Genomic DNA, 19,753 nt, shown 5'->3' with positions numbered 1-19,753 from the left:
GATCTCATCTACACACTCGCTGTGGGACCCTGGAGGTTAAAAGCAGCATTTTCTAAAGCTATTTGGTAGTGTCAGATTTACCAGTGTGGGATTTTGTCCGATGAAAGACAGGAAATAACTGTCTGGGGTGATGTGCTGACTTCTCTCCTCTAACGCCCCGGAAAGGCTCTTCAAAGGGTAAACAGTCTGGCTATGTCTTAGGATCACAGGATCATAGGGAAATTCAGGTTGGAAGGGAACTCAGGAGGTCTCTACTCCAACTCTTTCTCAAAGCAGGGTCAGCCATGAGGTCACACCAGGTTGTTCAGGGTCCACCAAGGATGGAGACAGTGCAACCTCCCTGAGCCCTGTACCCCAAACTTCAAAGACTTCCCTGGGACCTGCTCCTCTCAAAGTGCTTGCCCACAGCCACCACCTACCCACCCTCAGCACTACACCTGTCCTCCTGTTGGGTGGCCACTAGCACTTGGAGGCAACCAGCCCTACACTCATCTTCTTTCCCTCCCTTTGATGTAGTAATTTCAGCCTTGGATGCACAGAGGAAGCCAGGACCTACAGCACTTGCTGTGTGGCCTCCCCTGCCTCTTGTTATCTCCAGAAACAGCTTCCCATCTCTCCCGTCCTACTTCCTCCAGGGCTCAAATCCCTCCCCTCACTGTGCTTTGCCCTTCCAGAACTCTCCTCTCAACACTCCCTGGGGATACTCTTCTTAAAACATGATTTAAGCCAACAGCATCTGATTCTACAGCTCTCTAGCTCACTCTCAAGTCTCTACCTGTCAGCCTCGAACATCAGGCTGGGGAGAGGCTGCAACTTCAGGCGATGCAACGTCTTCAAAGGATGGATGTGTAGGCAAAGAGTATCTCTGAGCCTCTCCACGTTTGGCATGGCTCCTCAGCTGGTGGCCCTGGAAAGCTCTGGGCTCCTCCTAAAGGGCCCACAGAAGACAACTAAGAAAGAAAAGTTGTTGGCATGCTTGTATTCACTTTATCTCCATTGCATCACACTGCAAAATTTTTAGGGGCTCTATGAAGATATGAATGAGCCATGCCACACTGGTGCACCTCTTCTGTCAGTTTTCCTCTCCTAAACAGACTCCCAGAGGCTGTTTCTCTCTCTCTGGGACCATTTCCGTCCATCTTTAGCCTAGCACTTTTCCCAGAAAACAGCCAGTATTTCTGCTTATCTGGACTTTTGCACTCTTGGACTCTCTGTTTCCATCTTGCAACGGTTTCTGGCTCAGAAAGGTTGTGAGCTGACAAAACCAGGGATGTTAGGAAAGGAAAATCCACATAAGCTTTTCATCTCCTTTTGCCAACATTTCATATAAGTGAGATATTCATACTGCCGATGTCAACATCTTCAATGGCTTCCCACCCACCTCCGTTCTCAGTCCAGTGCTGTGCACCTCCTTCAAAAGAGAAGGGAACTACAGTGCAGTGGGAATTGGGACCTAACTTCTCTTAACCCCTCTCTCTCCTTTTTCTCCAGAGAAGAACATTTATGTCCTCAGACTCCACCACGAATTTCCATTCCACCAAGCCACCGCTGCCGCCTTCTTTTGAATCTCTTTTCTGGCAAAATGCAGTTCCTGATCAGGACCTCCTGCAGAGGCACTGCTCTTTTTTAACACCAGAGACTTTCCCAGCTCTCTGGTGAAGCAGTGCCTTGTGCACTTTGCCATATGCTCTGTTTGTTGGATCCAGGGGAAGGAAACAGCAATGAGATCATTTGGAAAGCTATTTTTTTTCTAATTTGGCTTGCCCAATGGAAAGCCAGGAGTCTGATCAGCAAACACCGAGCAGTGATTGCCTTCACCCTCTGTGGTAACTTAAATTAAACTCATTTTTGCCATTCCATGAAAATTAAGGTGATAATTAAAACCAGCAGCACTCCATCCTCCTCTTCCATCCTGCCTCAGTCCAGAGGAAGGCTGAGCTTGCAGGCACAGCCCCATTTGATGGAGGGGCCGTAGGAACTGGCTGGGACCCGTGAGTGGGACAAAGCCAGAAGCCAAAGCACCTCTCTGGGCTCAGCTCCCAGGTTTTGTTCAGTGACGGATGGGGATGAATCCATTGTCCTCCCAAGACATTTATTTACGGATTTGATGTTTAGCATGGATCCTGGTGATCTACCGGGCGCACGCCATAGCCAGGCTTGGATGTTCTCAGCAAGAATCTCTTCATGGCAGCATTCAGGGCTCACGAGCTGCTATGTCCCTCTGTTACCAAGACAAATTAGAGGAACGTGGTTTAATTTTATGGCTTGTTCTAACCAGGTTAGCTTTAAAGCCACTAGCAAAAGGATCCTTTGCAAATTAAATACATGATTAGGGAGATTTGGAAGAAGACGTGTGGCGAAAAATGTTGTATTTGGTGAATTCACTGCCTTTCGATGTGCAGCGCTTTTGCACCTGCAAGGGAGAAAAACAAAACAACTCATTTGCGAAACATCAAGCAGAGCCTAAAACCCAGCCTTGGGAAGGAAAGCTGCTGAGAGTTTCCCTGTTCCCTTGTGCAATACGAAGCTTTGGAAAGTACACAGGCGTAACCAGCCGTAAATCTTGGTTTACTAATAAACTCTTCTCTCCCTACCTCTAGGACAGTTGCAGCTGGAAAGTGAAATGCTACAGTGTGTTGCTTAACAAGCTGGGGAAATCTCCACTGAAAATCAGAGCTGGCAGGCACGCTTCAGAGAAACTCTATTCCAATGCCAGCGAACAACCTTTATTGTGTTTCATAAGCTAAAGAGTCTTAAGAGACTTAAGGGAAAGCATCTAGAATTAAGACCCAGCCATGAAGAGCTTACAGGGAAGACACAGCATTGATGTTACACACAGCTGGCTCCTGAGGCTCCCCATAAGCTATGCTTTGCCCCCACATCTTAGGAAATAACAACCCAAAATCTGCTTTTTGTCTGGTCTGCACTGCAGGATGGAACACTGAGGACTGGAGAGGTTGGGCTTTGCTGGAGCCAACTTCTTCATGACTGAAGAAACTTTATGTCTTGCATCACCCCATCTTCGTTCAGAAGCTCCCATTGGTTTTCCTCCCAAATTACTGCAGGGAGGTGCTGCAGGACAAGCATGAAGCACTTGGCTGGAGGATTACTTCAGATTATTTCACCTTTGCCAACATCACCGTCTCGTTATACACACCATGGGCTAAGTTCAAAGATCAAACCTACCTCTTTCACAAGAAAAAAATCCTAATTCCATAGGAACAGCAGCCTTGATTTCTCATCCCTGGGCATGGGTAGGAATTGAGTCAATCCAGCCCGAGGACAAAAGCCTTTAGGGTCTCTTTATCCCTTTCACTAAACCTGCACCAGCCTCTAAAAGATCATGATTTATAACTTTCTATCTACCCTGAGAACTTCCCCAGCCAGTGCGACAGTAATTTGAGCAGGAACAGCTTTCTCAGTGAGTGTTTGTGAAGTACTAGATGCAATGGAGCAATATCTCAGTGGGAAATCCCATAGGCCTTAATTTATTGATTATCATTAGTAGCAATAATACTAATAATAAAGTGGCAGAGAGATTAAAATACCCAGTGCACAGACATAGAAACCTTCCCAGAGCTCGGTCAGCAGGCAAATTGGCTAATAGGCTTGCTGGGAAGTGGTGCCACCAGCTCTTTAACCACATGTTAATGTCTTTTTGTATTTCACCCCAAAGACACCATCCACTTCATCGCCCACATGTGATCTGAGGGGGGCGGTTAAATCCCACGGAGCACATACGCTTGTCGCTGTCACCTAAGGTCACTCGGTTTGACGGGCAGCGTGGAAAGGAGGCGACTGGTTTTCCTGTTCCCCAAGAAACGCAGCGCCAAGCCAGCTGGGCAGCCTCTTCCCAAGGGGATTTCTCACTGCTTCGGTTCACACTTGCCAGCTTTCCTTCGGGAAGGGGCATTGTCAGCCCTTTCCTGGAAGTCATGCGTGACACCCAGTAGCAGCAGCTGGGTTATTTATGTAGCTCTACTTGTCAGCTGGAAATACAATACACAAAATGGTCTCTAGTAGCTACTCACACGGGGATGCAGGGCACACAAGCAAAACTGAAATAGCAGCTTTCATTTAAGCAAAAGCTCTGCATGGCTCTGAATACCAGAAGAAAAAAAAAACCAACAAACCTCTTTACAAAAATCACATGCTTTTCTACTCAGTGTCTTATGAGCCCCCTTCAATGAGAGAGTGCAGTGAATCAACTGCAGCTATTATAATCTTTCCTTGTGTAAAAGCTTTCATTCCTGTGGATATTTTAAATTAAAACAAAAAATTAATTTACCAGTCTTTTTTCCCCCCACTATCCAATGCAGCTGCATCTGAGATGCAACATACCAGCATGTGTCCACCAGCTAAAAGTCCCCCAAAACACAGAATACATCCTCTATTAGCTATTTTAGGCTTGGAGCTGCCTACGCGAGTAGTGAACACGTAGGGGAGATTTTCGGTGCCAAAGAACCTACTGGGGACACCCTGCACCAACCCCGGGGCAAAACCCAGCCAAGATTACATTGACATGTTGAAGTTAGGCTAGGAGGATAGCAAGGAGGAGGATGACTGTGTGCTAGATCATAAATATGCCATCAGGTGTGTCAGGAAGAAAAATCCATCATCACGGGCTCACGAGAACACACAGGGATGTGACCGTCCTGATGCTTCTACGCAAAAGGTTCCGGATGCTCAAGCAGAGGTGCTGGTAACAAATTTGAGGTGGAAAACAGTACCCCATATGCAACATTTCCCTGTTGGGCCCCCATGCTTTTCTCCCTTGAGTCAAAATCAGCTTTTTCCAGCTCTTGTCTTTCCAGGGGCAGTTCTGCCGCCAGTTCCCCATGTGATAAAGCTTCCTGCTGATAGTCCCTCAGCAGGCAGTGCAGAAGGGGTGTTTAGTTCATAATCCTGTTAAATATGTAATGAAATTTCTTAGTCTTACTGTAGAGTAGTCTTTCTCCTGCTTTGCTCACAAGGGGTAGAGTATGATCCCTTTGCGAATGTCTGGTGCCTCCAAGACCCACAGGGAGGTTGGGCAGCAGCCATAAGCCAATGCACAGAGCTATTAACAAACTATGTCCCTGTTCCCTGTTTCCAACTGGACTTCTTTGCTTCGACAGTCACCATGAGACATAAATCACAGCCACGCAAACCGGCATTTTAGGAAGAGACGTTAACCGAAGCAGCAGGCTCAGCCCCATGGTCCACAAACAGGAACAGGGGAAAAGTCCCGTGTTTGGCTTCCCCAAGAAACCGGTTGCCCATATTGGCTGTTACTGGCACCGTGGGGGCACCTAGAAGCCACATGAGAGATGTGGGTCCACAAGAGATGGATAACTATCTGTGCACATTGCAGTCGGTGTGACAATGCTGCTCCCTGTGTCCCCAGTGATGAGCACAACGATGCGGCTCATCCCAGCACAGGCTGGGATGTCCATTTTTAAGGCAGGAGCTGCCTGCAGAGGTCATGAGCTGGGGACTGGCCAGAAGAGCTGAGATGGAGCTGCAGCAGATTCCTGAAAAAGGAGTGAATTTTTCCACAAACTGGTGTCCAGGTTCCCATCTCGCCTTGCATGAACCACCAGCACTTTGCTGTGAGCCACAAGCACGCTGCACAGGCTGCACAAAACGTATGGGGACAGAAAGGCAGCCTCAAGTGTCATTAACTGGGAAAATAAATACACACTAGGTGTCTTGACTCCGTTGTCCGGTTTTATATCTGGAACTAATTTTGTCATCATTCTGATGAGTGACGAGATAATCGCTGCAGCTGGGCTATTCAGTCTGTTCCAAAGAAACCCTTTTTTCATTAATTCAGGCAGTGATTACATACTCTGAGCCAAATTTCTTCTGCATGTAACCCCATTAAGGCAGCGCCTTTACCCTGGGGATGGGCTTAGCCCTCACTGTTTAAATAGCGTGTTCACATTTCTTTGTTCTATGGGAAACAAAGGGAAAGCTTTTTTCCTAAATGGAAAAAATTAAGAAAATCTGATGTCTTCCTGCACAAAACAGGACACTTAAGATGCAATCAGAGGTAATTAGAAATTATCCATTCTTGCCCCAGAGTCAGAAAAATGGCCAAAATACTGTCTTCAAAATACCTTAAAAATATTGTCTGTTTTCTAGAGAGCGCTTGGGCAAGGGGAAGGAGGGGGATGCCGCTCGCCTGGCACAGCAGAGATGCTGCATTTGCATGGCAGATCTGAGGACAATGATGAGAAACTATTCCCCGACCAGCTGGGAGAGATTTTGAATTGAGAAGCACTTTATGCAGAGGAGGGGACTACATAAAAGCAAGACCAGAGCTAAAAAGGGAGGAGGGGGGAAGCTGCCGGGGATGATCACTGTGATAGCATCTGCGGAAATGTCTGCAAAGCCCTTCATATTGATGCTCTGTACCTTTTTCCATGCTTGGGAGCAAACAGCATGATGCTCCTTCATGCTGCGCTGTCAATATAATAAAACAAAGTCTGAGGTCCAGTGATACAAAATGAGATTTCATTGCTGTTCATTTTCCTAACTGTAAAATAACATGAGGAAATAGGATTGTGTATTGAATAGGATGTATCTGCAATATGCAAGTGGGGTTTGTGTGAGTACAATTCCTATTTAGCTAGCACGATAATATTCACTGTTTACTAGCTAAAAGGAAGCTAAAATTAGAATATAAAACAGTGTCCTCCACTGACAGCACAGAAATAAGATTGCCCTATTGTCAAGAGAAGGGCGTGAGGAATCTCCTTTGACCTTGACTTCGACCTTGTCTACCTTCTCCCTTGTGTTATCCTGAGCTTTTCACCTAGTGCTTTACCTTGCTTGATCTTTAAAAAGGGAACAATAGGAACCAAGCTGTCAAGTTAAATGGCAATTTATAGCTGTCACCCACATTGGAAACAAAGGAGTTGGGCTTTTACACAACAGCCTCCTGGCAACACTAATTTCAAGCACAGCCCTTCAGCAAAGTGCTCTCTTGCAGCCCATTAAATGAAAACGAACCACTGATCTCATTAGCAAACACGCTCTCAAGGCACAGCCCCTTGGCTGCCGCCAGCTGACGGCTTTGAGACGCTCTGAAGGTTAACAATACGAAATCTTGAAAAGGCTAAATATCCGTTGTTTTTGTGGTTTTTTTTTTTTGTCAAAAGGGGTGTTTTATCGTTGCTGTGTATAGCCCTGTGGGTGAGGAAGGGCAATGTTCATGTCACACTGATATTTGGTGCAGAGGTACCTGCCTCTGCCCTGTCTCCATCTGGACTTCATGTCTACTTTCATGGCATTTTTTTTCCCTTTCATTAAAACTCTGACATCTTGGAGATCTGTGTTGAAATTTTAACTCACTACAAAATCCCAAAAGCTTGAAACTTGCTATGAAACCAAAAGCCCACAAAATGTACCTTCAGATAATAGCTTGGGAAAGAGGACATTTAATGGAGTTAATTTCATTTTTAACACATACCTTACACTTACCTCTATAGCATCTCCATGAGCAGTAGGAGTGAGCTATGTGTCATACCCAAGTCTCCTTGTGACAATTAGAGGTAAGCAGGCTTTACTTCAACCTTGTCATTGCAACTGACCTTCTCCATAAAGAAGGCACAGTGTCCATGCCTCCATGAGAGCTTTAGGATGAGCTAGTTAGAGCAGGTGAGGTCACTTGGTGTAAAAGCATCCACTGACTGAGTCTTTTAAAGCCCAGATCTTTGCCTGTGCTGTGCCATCCAGGAAGAAGTTTTTGCTAGAGTTGGTCAAAATAACTTTGCTGTCATGGGTTTAAGAGATGAACCAGAAATACAAAATGAATTGTTTCATAGAATTATAGAATTACAGAATCATCAAATGGTTGGGTTGGAAGAGGTCTTTGAAGGTCATCTAATCCAGCCCCCCTGCAATAAGCAGGGACATCTTCAACTAGATCAGGTTGCTCAGAGCCCCGTTCAACCTGTCCTTGAATGTTTCCAGGGACAGGGCATCTACCACCTCTCCGGGCAACCTGTCCCAGTGTTTCACCACCCTCATGGTAAAAATATTCTTCCTTGTACTTAGTTTTTCTAGTTTCGTATTGGAAGATCTCCCTGCTATTGCTGAGCTCGGGCAGAGGAGCAGGGCTGAGGGGATGGGATTTCACTCCTAGCACCACTCTGCTCGAGTGTGGACATAAACGTCAAGCAGAAAAAAACCACACAGATGGGGGACGCGCCTTTAAAGCATTGGGAGTTTTGAAGTTGGTGACCGGTCATTTCTTGACCATGTTTATGATCTGAAGAAGATTCAACCAAGCATAGGAAAGGGCAGACAAGTCAGCAGGATGAGACTCGAGTACCCATTGCATGTGCAATACCCTCACTTGAGCTGGGTATATTTTCTCCCTAGATGGGCTACAAAAGTCTTCTGGAATTAACATTCCTATTAACTTAAATATATTGCATTGTTACTAACTTAAATAACACCTCAGAAATATTTACACACCTGAGAAAACTTTGCTTATACAGGAAATTCTCTGCACTGGGAAGGTTTTGCCTCCCACTATCTGAATTTATACGTGCATAAGTGAGTATGCTTCTGGCTTCTGAGAACATCAACAGCAGAGGCTGGCCCAAATTTTCTATCAAATAGCATAAAATATTTGAGGCTGGATGTACGTCGGGTCATGAGTTGATGTTTCCATATCTCCAGCAGCTTCGTGCCTCTCACCTTTGCTGCTGTGGTGCCAGAACTGCCTGCGCAGAGAAATGCTGCTCCGGCTCCTTGCTTCACAGGCACCAGGAGGCAGCAAATACACAATAAAGGTACAAAGCCAAAGAGAAAATATATCCTGGCAGTTGCTTTATCTCCTATTGCTGTTGCATAGCTGGGGAAGTAGCAAAACGTACCACCATGTTCCTGTTTTTAATTGCAGCAGCTTCTTCCTTCTGGGCTTGCAGAGTTTTGCTGGTTCACGCCATCCCTTTCCTTTACCTCCAGGCAAAACCTGACATTTGCTTTCACCAGCAGCGTGAGATGCAGACAGATCCTGAAAAGCGCCTCATGCCATGGTGTCAGGGCTGGAAACTCTGCAGGAAAGAAATCGCCCTCCTGGCTTCTGCATGGACACGGAGCTCGCTTCTGGGGGTAGAAAATACAGTGGCTGTTGTGTTACTCAGTGCCTTAAAATTTGATAATTTTGTGTTAACATGTGGTCTGTGATTTACTCCTAGGAAGGCACAAATGGCTGCACTGGACGGGGGGTGATCCCATTAGCCAGTGCCCATTCTGCAACAGGCACACACCAAGTGCCCTTTCTCCAAAGCTTCTGCAAGCAGGTGCTGGGAAACTGGATGAAGAGCTCTTCTGGACTGAGTGGACAAATACCGATGCCATCCTCAGAAATACCAGAGGGGGCAGTCACAGATAAGAAGCTCCCATATTAAGCCAAAGGATAAGGAGTCTGTGCAAAGGAGTCACCCTGGCCAGCAGAAGACGAGTGCAGCAGAATAGGTCCCTGGAGCAAAATCACCCTCCCATAATGGCTACATCATCAAAGCAACACACGGTCGTTTCTGCAGGACGGCGATACCAGGGCCTCGCAGCCGAGTGTGAGCACTCAGTGATTAATACTCTCTGCTGCATGCAAAAAGCATTTTTTTCTTCCTCCTCCCCATACCAAAGAATCACCCTTATAGTAAAAAGCCAAAAGGGTGAGTCTAACCCCTGATGACAAAACAGGATTCTCGAGAGATTGCCATGGAGAAGAGCATGCACATCTACATCAGAATGAACTCACTCACACTACCAGATTATTTTTTTCAAAACTTCCTTGGAAGGGATATAAATTTTGGTACAACAGACATAGCCACTGCAGAAATGTTGCATTAGATTAGATATATGAATTACCCGCACAGCAGATCTTTGATATTACATAGCTTTTCCATATGCCAGAGAAAGATATAACTAACACCTGGTAGTTGGAAGTTAATGAAGCAGTATTTACATGGGAAATAAAAAGGGCTTTTAAGTCATTTTAAACAGAAAAGAAGATTCACTATCTGAACAGGTTTTTGAGGGATGGGTGGAGATATTGCGGCACCAGTTCTGTTCATTGAGATGCCTCTAACCACACGTGCTCTGATTCCACCATAAGTCACTGCACTTGATGGAGGGCTCTCACATCTTGCCTTGGTGCAGAAGGTGACCAAGATATGCACTGGGCTTCTAGTCTTGCAGCTTCTTCCCTGTTGTCAAAGGAAACCCACTGTGGATATTTTGTGGCTTGGCTGGATTTGAAAGTAATGCAGCAAAGGAACTATGTCCCTTGAACCTCACAATAAATCATCTTACCTATGTTTTTATTGCTTCTCCAGTGTCCCTGTATTTTGTTGTACCCTTTTGGACAGAATTCCAAGGTGTCGGGGCTGAGAAGGTTGAGACAGATTCTCTAAGGCTCTCCTCTGACACACCGTTAGACTAAGTCCTAAAATTTGGTACTGGAATAGATATAACTAAACCATTCCACCTGCAAAGCAAAATTAAGCGTCATGACCTGGTGAGCATCCTCTCCAGAAATGGTCACGATGACTTGATAAAGAGTGAGCAGACCATCTAGAGGAATGCAGACACATGCATTTCAGCGAGATGTTTAGAAACATGGTACTGGAGGGACATGATCTGATGCTTGCCATATTTCTGGGTAGGAAACAGCTTGTCAGTGGTAAAGCAAAGAAACAAATGTGACAGCCAAGTGGCTGACCTCCCTAAATTTTTAGGCAGACATCACTGTAAGTTCAGCTTGACATTCAAAGTTGGTCTGAACCACTTGTGAAATCTAAGACTTACGAAAGGAGGTGGCTACAGCGAGTTTGGTTCCTATATTTATTTTCAGGTGCATATCTAAGGAGGCTTCCTCTTCTGGAAGGACTGACCATGCAGCAGAAGTCGTACAGCAATGCCTCGTGCCTGCAACACGAACTCTCATGCTCCGGGTCCAGGTATTGGTCTGGGATTCCTGGGCATGGTCACGACATTTGTGACAGAGTTATCCAGCTGCATGGAAACTGCCGGAGAAATAGCATTTCTGACCAAAATGGAGAGTCAAAAACCTGGAGGAGAAACTTTAAGTACAGTTTCTAGTGAGAAGAAACCATTACTCCATCATGGCCCCTAGGACCAGTCCTTCACACTGCTCTCAGTACTCTCAGTAGAGGCAGGTGTAAATAAATCACTGGTTATCCAGAGGACATCGACCTGGCATTTTCTTTTTCCTGCAGAAGGCCCTAGGTTAGGTCCTGGGGCCCCTCTCTGAAACATGTACAGCAAATATAGACCTGAGATCTCTGAGTACTTGCAGTTCATAGTGCTGGGAGGTTTGCTCTGAGCAGAGGATCAAGCTCTTTCTCCATCTCTCTCTCTAGGGAGGTACTTTAACAGCTATTGACTCGGTAAAGCACAAAATGAACTAAACAGCAGTGCTGCGACATATTGGTTGTTCCTCTATTTACTGTATTTACTGTTTGGACTCATTGTGGACCTTGAGCGATGCCAGCTGCAAACAGCAGGATTGAAATAATGTTTACTTGCTCCCCTAAGCTCCTTGCAGCATATGCAAAAGCCCTGAGGACCCAAACCCTTTTTTTTTTTCCTAATTTATATCCTTTCTCCTCCCCATGAAAATTATTATCTTTCCAAGCCAAGAGCTGAGCACAGCTCTGGGGATCCCATCAGTATGGCTGAGTCCGTGGCCAGAGTTAAGTGGGAAGGAAATGCATAAACTCTTTAGGATTCTGCCTGAATTCTCCTGCTGTGTAATTCAGCTTGTCGGCACAGGATAATACAAGTTTCACTAACTTGATGAATGTCTTCGATCATCTGCAGACTAAACAGATGCTGTGCTGAATAAATACACCTATAACTTATTCATTTTAGTGAGCTGAATGACATCCTTAGTGCAGCTGGGGAGGAGGAAATTGGAGACACTTACCATAACATGCTGCTTGAAGAGAACTGCCCTAGTATTGATGTTGGATATTGCATCTAGAAAATAAAAGTTAATATGCACCTATGCTTCTAGACACATTACTTTTTTTTTTAGTATTCAGCTTTATTTCCAAAGCACAAAACTCCATTGGAATAAATCACTGCAAGGGGCAGAACTGAAAACTAAAGTTGCTGTAAAGAGCAACTCTCATTCATGACTGTTTCTAATATTGTGAGGTCCTTGCAATGCGCTAGATTTGTCTTCCCAACACAGCTGTGGTAGAGATGCCGTCATCCCCATATTACAGAGTTGGCTCAATAGTTTTTAAAACAAATACCAAATTTATTTAAGCTTCAGTCTCTCACGGATTCCCTTAGAAGTTTTGTACCCAAATGTTTTAAAGGATTAGTGCTGAGTGACGGGCTGCAGCTGGGTGGGAACTGAGTTTCCTTTGCTATGCTAGTTGGAGGCGAGAATCATCTGTGCTGGAGCCATACCTCTGCAGGAGCCTTGCAGGGATTGAAAATCCAATTTCAAGTTATTCAACAACTGTGAAGCCTTTAATGCTTGCAAAATTCAAGGTTTAAAAAAAAAAAAAGAAAAACAAAAAAAGAAGAGAAAGAAACAAGAGCAACACACCATCAGCATCTCTACTGGTGTGACAGGATAAACAAATAGAACAAGGTCAAGTATGTGTCTGACAGGCCACAGAGGACAGCATGTCAAAAAGACTCAGAAACTCACTTTTGGCATGGATCTCCTACAATTCCCTCTGCATTAGAGAAGCTTTTCCCCATCCTTGAATCACAAGCAGTGGCATAGACATGGTTGCAGGGTGCAGAGAAGGTGGGAATGCATTTTGCTCCAGGACAGCATAGCCCATGCTGTAAGACTGGACACAGATTTCAGTTTTGATGGGTAGATTTTCAGCTGCAGGGGCAAAGCAGAGCAGTAATGACTCATCATGCCCAAGAGCCACTGTGAACACCATGGGCTGGGCCAGAAGAAACATGACCCAGGGGAATCACTTTGAGCTATCCAACCAGTAAGTGGTTGGGCTGGTTGGAAATATCATGGGCTTGCTTTTGAAAAATGCTGGTTCACCTGAATGTTTTGTTCAGCTTTGCATCTAACACCCACAGAGAACCTACGTTGAAGCTAACGACTGCTTGCTTACAGTGATGATGCTGCAGAGATCCCTGGGCTGTCTGCAAAGGTTGGGATAACGTGGAGCAGCTCTGCATTGAGCAGCCAAGTTCAGACCTGAGCTTCTGAGGTTTGGATCTGCTCCTGTCTCTGCTAACTCCACTAACCAAGACTTTGTCAAGAAGCACGAGCACCCAAGCAGCAAACAATCCACCACTGCATGGCAAAATGCTCAGCTGGGATCTTCAGTTTGATTGCAGATACCTGCAGGTAGAAACAAGAACACCATCAGTGCAACACACCACTGTGAGCTGGGTCCATGTCCCAGCCTGCAAGTCTTTCTAGCCTTGTCATGGTGGTTAATGAAGACAATCCTCCTGGCTAGGCTACCTCTGTATACTCCTCAGGCATCTCTGATTCCTATCTCACCGCCTGGGTGCTTGACAAATCCTTGTGCGCTCTTTGAAGTTTGATGGTAGGCTTGTGCAAAAATTTCAGCCATATCTTCAGCTTCTGCTGGCAATACCTGGATCCTGAAGAAAGGTTTGTTCTCCTCTGGACCTGCAGAGAAGGGATTCACTGTGACCTTTTCCTCCTGCAGGCTCAGACAGTTTTTCTGCTTGTCTTTGTCATCTGTCCATGCATTTCCCTTCTCCTCTGCTGCCAGGATGTGTACACCAATTACACCCAGACTGCTGTAAGCAGTGTTCATAACTGCCAAAACCAAAGTAGGCTTCCTCTAGGAAAACAAAAGTCATTAAAATTACTAATAACCTGCCAGGAACTCATGATACAGTGAATCAGCATTTAAACTCAGATCTCACTAGGATCTCTGCAGCCTGGCCTCGTAGGGCTTGGAAGCTGGAAAAAACAAGTTTCAAATAATTGTGTGTTCATGCTTGGATCTTAATTATATCCACATGCAGACACCATTTGACATTTTATGAGCATTTCTCTTAAAGGCATGAATTTGAGATATAACTACAAAATCCAAGGGAGGGAGTGAGTGAATTATATACTTTAATCCAGCAAGGCATAATTACACCTCCTTATTCCACATGTGCTTAATGCTCTTTATTTACCCATCCATCCATCTATCTATCTATCTATCCAGATATAAATTATATTTGAATGTGATTTCAAGACCCCGTCTCTCTCTTTATTAGAGACAGCTCACCCCAGCCTAGTAAATCCTGTGTAAAGGCAACAGGAGGAAAGCCACCCCTGAACTGCAAAGTCTGTAACAAGCTCCCACACAGCTGCTCCGTAAATCAGAGGGCTTGCATGATCCTATAAATCACAGCCTCGCTTAGGGTCAGAGGCTGCATGTGCTACACAAAGTAATGCCCAGGACTGCTCGGATCGCTGGGCTCCCGCAGGAATAAAGCCAGAATTTCTCTCCACGGCAAATTGCAAATTACTGGGCTCTGCAAAGTCCTTGTCTCAGAGGAGTCCAGCACTGAACAAAATAAATCCTGGTCTTTTAGGGATTCTGCTCTCACCTGATCTAGACATTTGTCTCCAGAGGAGGAAGAAAAAGACTTGCATTGCCAGATTTAATATGTTATAATGGCTCTGCTTGGAAGCTGCTCAGAGTTTTGCAATATAACAAGCAATCCTGGTGGAGATGGATTAGCAGTCAGAGTGCAGGTGAAAGGGGTCAGCCATGCAAAAGAAAAGTAGTTTATCCACATTTCTGGGCCCCAGTAACTACACAGAGCCATAAACTATAATAGCGTCCATGCTAGTATCAGCCACCCAAGAGTCTCAGCACACTTGGCACGCAGCACGCCACCGACATGTGGCTCCCCTTGTCTGTCAGATAAAAATCACTTGGTTCATTTGAAGCCAAGGAAACAGGAATACTGCAAGATTAAGCTAACTTCAGTCATGCTCTCATCTGCTCAGCAAATAAACTTGGCATCATTTTCTGTAAGGCACCAAACACACCTGTGAACATCGCCCACCTGAAGGCACAGGATGGGCGCCAAACACAACCCAGGAGGACAAAGACAACCAGAGATGCTGATATCCAGCAGAGAAGGGAATATGCAGTGGGACTTGATTTATTTGCACAAACGCTGAGGAGGCACAGCTGGTGCAGGTGTGCTTCTAGTTATACTCATCTGTGGGGTTATCCTTGGGCCAGGCTTCATAGGCTACATGGGAACCAGAAACGTGCCGTCTGTTTAATATCTTTACTTTCTTGTTTGTTCAACAGTCTACTAGGAAGAGCTGCAATTCCCTATATTTAATGTTGGGCAGGTTACATCCTGCAGTGTAATTTCATTAGCTTCTCTGGGTATGTGGAGCATGAATTTGATCGGTTCAAAGCTGTACTGTGTTCTCCAACCACATAAACAAGGAGGGAAAAATTGATCCATAAAGGTATCAGTGAATTTGCTGTGGCTGAATGCAAACTGACACAAACAGCCTCTTAATTAGGTAGAGAGAGAATGAAATCAGTTGGTCGTGGAAGCATGCACACGTACATACACAGACATACACACAAGTCTTCTTTGGGAAGGTCTACCCAGAGCCACCAGTGAAAAACGTAGAGTATCCTACAGATCTGCTCTATAGGGGGCTAATAATTTTAGAGGAAGGAAGATCAATAAGGCTTCAGGTGGAGTTTAACCCCTTCCAGTGCCTCCTCGGAACAGTCACTGATGGTCTGATCTTTACTGAGTATGTGAGACCAAGCCGGAGATTTGCAGAGGACCTGAGAGCAGCAGGAACCTCATCCAGAGTATCAGAACCTGCCTTGCTTGTATGCTCCCTTCCCTTCTCAGGTTTTCATTTTTTCTGCTTATATTTTAGGATCTTCATCCTCATGAGACAGTGCTGTATCCCTGCACATCTGAGCTGTAACCCAGTTGGTCCCATCTTGCCATCTGTCTCTTTTCCCAACCAGTCTTTCCCTGCCGTGCCCATCTGGCAGCAGTGTAAGCTATTAGCTGGTGGAGACAGCTCTGCCCCATGCCCTCTAACCACTGCCTGGTAGCTTTTATACAGACATATATGACTATATATTTAAATGTCAACTCTAAAATGAAAGCCAAAATCCTCTACAACTGTGTGGGTCAAACCCACAAGTCCAGCTTTCAGCCTTTTCAAGCCCAAACCCTTGTAAACACACTCCTCAACCCCAGCTGCAGAGTTCAGTGCAGCAGTGCATGAACAATGCACATGACAGCCTGAGAAGATGTTTCACTTAAGAAAAGCTTTGCAAAGCCAGCAGGCATCTTACACTGCTCCCCAACCATGGGGCTGGGCTGGAAAAGGCTGGGCTGCTCCCTCTGGGGATGGGCACATCCCATGCCAGGTCCTGCTCCCACAGAGGTTATCCTGTAGCGATGCACAGCTCTTGGGTCTGCTTGCTGGGGGAGGACATTGAACCCTAAAATATAATCAGAGTCCTGGAGAACAAGCAGAAATTCCTGAAATGCCATGGACAATATATTAATTTTGAGATTAAGGTTAAGTATTGAAAAAGTAGACTCATAGATGGATGTTTGCCTGGCAGATGAGAAGGCAGAGTAGAGGCAGCAATAAGGATGTTATTCTTTTTTTAACTTGTTGCATAAAGGGTTACCACACATGACAACGTAGTGGCATCACACAGCAGCAATCTCTTGCAACCGACATTGCAGAGTGTTATATTGTGATGTTAAGAAGGGACTGGCTGACTCAAGAGAAGATACAAAGGGGCTTTCAGCTCCATTTTGCCACTTCAGAGCTCACTGGTGAGAAGATGAGATAAGCAATGGCTGCACACAGCTTTAAAAGCAGGGAAACATCTAGCCAAGCTCATCATACCTCATAACTCCTGGGAGGAAACTCCTACCATAGAGCCAAGCTTGTCCAGTTAGTGCATCTTCTCCTACATAGTTCACCCTATACCTGCTCTGTTCTGCCCCATTCGAAAATCCTGTATGGGGGAATTAAAATCATAGAATCATAGAATCATTTAGATTGGAAAAGACCTTTAAGACCATTGAGTCCAACTGTAAACGTGACACCACCAAGTCCACCACTAAAACATGCCCCTAAGTGCCACATCTACCCATCTTTTAAATACCTCCAGGGATGGTGACTCAACCACTTCATTGCAGTTTTAATTTTCTACTGCCAATCTCAAGAAACTCTTGATCTGGATACCGATTCTTAGAGGGCAATGAAAGCTCAACATTTATGATCACGATGAGCTCAGATGTTCCCAGCTGCAACAGGACATCTGCCTATGGCCAGAAGCAATCAATGACAGAAGCTGCTGCACCAGCCCAGGTCCATGGCTGTTGCTGTCAGTACCTGTGTCAGATGCTGCACAAGAAGGGACAAGGTGCTTCTGACAGAAGGTTTGTTTGGTGGTAAGCCAAGAATTTTTACATCATCTTCCTTCTTGCTCAGCTTTGTGGAGCACCTAATTGGCCATCACTGGGAGGGCAACCTAATCCTGGAAGGACAGACCAGTGGTGATGCCAAGCTAAGCAAAAGGAAAGCTCAATATTAAAAGCCCTTCTTGCCTTAAGGGATTTTAGCAATGACCCCTCATAGCATTTCACCAGAAGGGAATCCCAAAGCGCTGTAGGCATGACTACTACATAGGAATCTGTTCCATCACCAGTGTTTTCAAAACTGCCTCCCTAAATCATGAAAATGCACCCTCCTGAGAAAGGGAGAATTTGATAACCAGCCAAAAAAGTGTTACACAGGCATTCGTGGTCTCGATGAAGAGCACTGTGTCCAAATGAAGCCATAAATGCAATTTATATCAAAGGCTTTCAGTATCAGAAGTCTAAATTTAACACCTTAAATCAGCAAATTGGAGTCCCTGTGGTTTCCCAGGCTGAGATCTGATATTTCTCACCAACCTCAGCCAGACTGAGTTATTCCAGCATAATAATAATCTAATCACGAGGGCTGTGTTGCCAGGGGCGAGAGGAGAAGGAAGAATGGTGATACACAAATTGCTTCCCAGATGGACAATGCATCACTCATTGCAAATGCCCCACTGCAAATGTTGATAGCACAGTCAAATGGATAGGTGGTTTTATAAGACAAGAATTGTACGAGAGGAAAAAAACAGCATAAATGAGCAATTTTTAAGAAGAAGGCATTTAGCAGAGTTTGTGGATGAAGCAGGAGTGGATGCATGCACAATCTATACGTCCCAAGCAGAGAAAGAACAGCATGTGGTCCAGAACCCTTGGAGGTGGCCAGCCATTAAAAATACCAGTAATCCCCAAGTTTTCAGGTGTTGGGATGCCTTCAGATCCCTCTGATATTACTCACAGCCCAGGTATTGGCATCCCACAGCTACTTAGTTCTTTAGGCAGAAACTGTGACGGGATGCACTTCATTACTGCTGCTAGGAACATCTAACAGGGGATGGAGGAGAAGAACAGTTGAGGGAGGGATTTTTGGAGCATCTGCCTCTGCCAAAAGCATCACAGGACCCAAGAAGAAATAAAGTGAATAAAATCCCCCTGCAAGGCTGGAGAAGTTTTTAAAACTTATTGTTTGCAGAGGGGAAAAAACATATATTTTTTGGTTTGACTAACGCCAGGACCATCTGGGATCTGAGCACACCGCCCTGAACCACCACACACTTCACATTGCCAGTGCCTACGGCTTTGAGAGATGCTCCGGTAACTTTGGAGACAGGTTGTTCCCGTGAGGCTAAAAGCACCGATAAACTGGGACAGCAGCTGAGCAGCCAGCACCTATGCTTCAGAGCAAAAAATAATTTGAAACAGGCAAAGTCCTAACAGGGAATGAATGGTAAATGAGAAGGAAAAATGACTTTTCTAGGCACAGCAAGTAAATGGAGGTGGGGCAGCACACTGCTTTCTCAAAGGATGCTTGCAGTGGTCTTGCATACGACACCTAGTCTCCCACAGGGTTATTTCTTATCGATTTAAAATAAGAACTCCTCCTCAACACCTTTTTTTCCCCTTTGCTCCTTCTCATCCCTCAAAGCCCCTGTGCAATTTTGGCGGGTTTGCAGCATCCTGTTCACCATGGTCCAAGGAGGTTTGAGTGCGCAGTTCCTGGGCAGATTTAGTAAGGACCAGCTATTTATCATTCTCCTGGCTCTTATGAAAGGCAGACAAATCCACCCTCCAGTCAGGTTTATTTGTGGCCTTTTATGTGGCATTTTGGAATGTGTCATTCTGTGTATTTTTGCAGGAACAACAGCAATCTTAAAGAAGCATTAAATAATGAATTGCCCTAAATAATAGCCCTGCTGATACTACTAATGACTAGAAATCCTGTCATCTTTGGTTGTAAGTACAATAATACATGGTTGCTTGTGGTTGCTTGTGCTTAAGCACACATCAGCAAAGCATCTGGAAGTTTAAGTTAGTGATTAAATAAACTGCTGTGTATCTTTTAGGGTGATAGTTTTAGAGAGTTACTGTTTTGGTAAATAACCCACAGACACAAAATATTGTTACATAAATAAACATACTTAATCTTTCATCTTCTATTTTTTATGCCTCTTCACTAGCTGGCATCTGCAAAAGCAAAAGTGCATTTTTTTATTCTCCCATTAATAACAAAGCATAAAACATAAAGGAAAAAAAACTCCTGTACCAGTTGGGTACAGATGCCAGTGTGGAATCTGGGTCGATTTACGTACACCGAGATTTTCAG

The sequence above is a fragment of the Numenius arquata genome, chromosome 5, assembly GCF_964106895.1.
Source record: "Numenius arquata chromosome 5, bNumArq3.hap1.1, whole genome shotgun sequence".
NCBI lineage: Eukaryota > Metazoa > Chordata > Aves > Charadriiformes > Scolopacidae > Numenius > Numenius arquata.
This window is presented reverse-complemented; position numbering follows the sequence as displayed.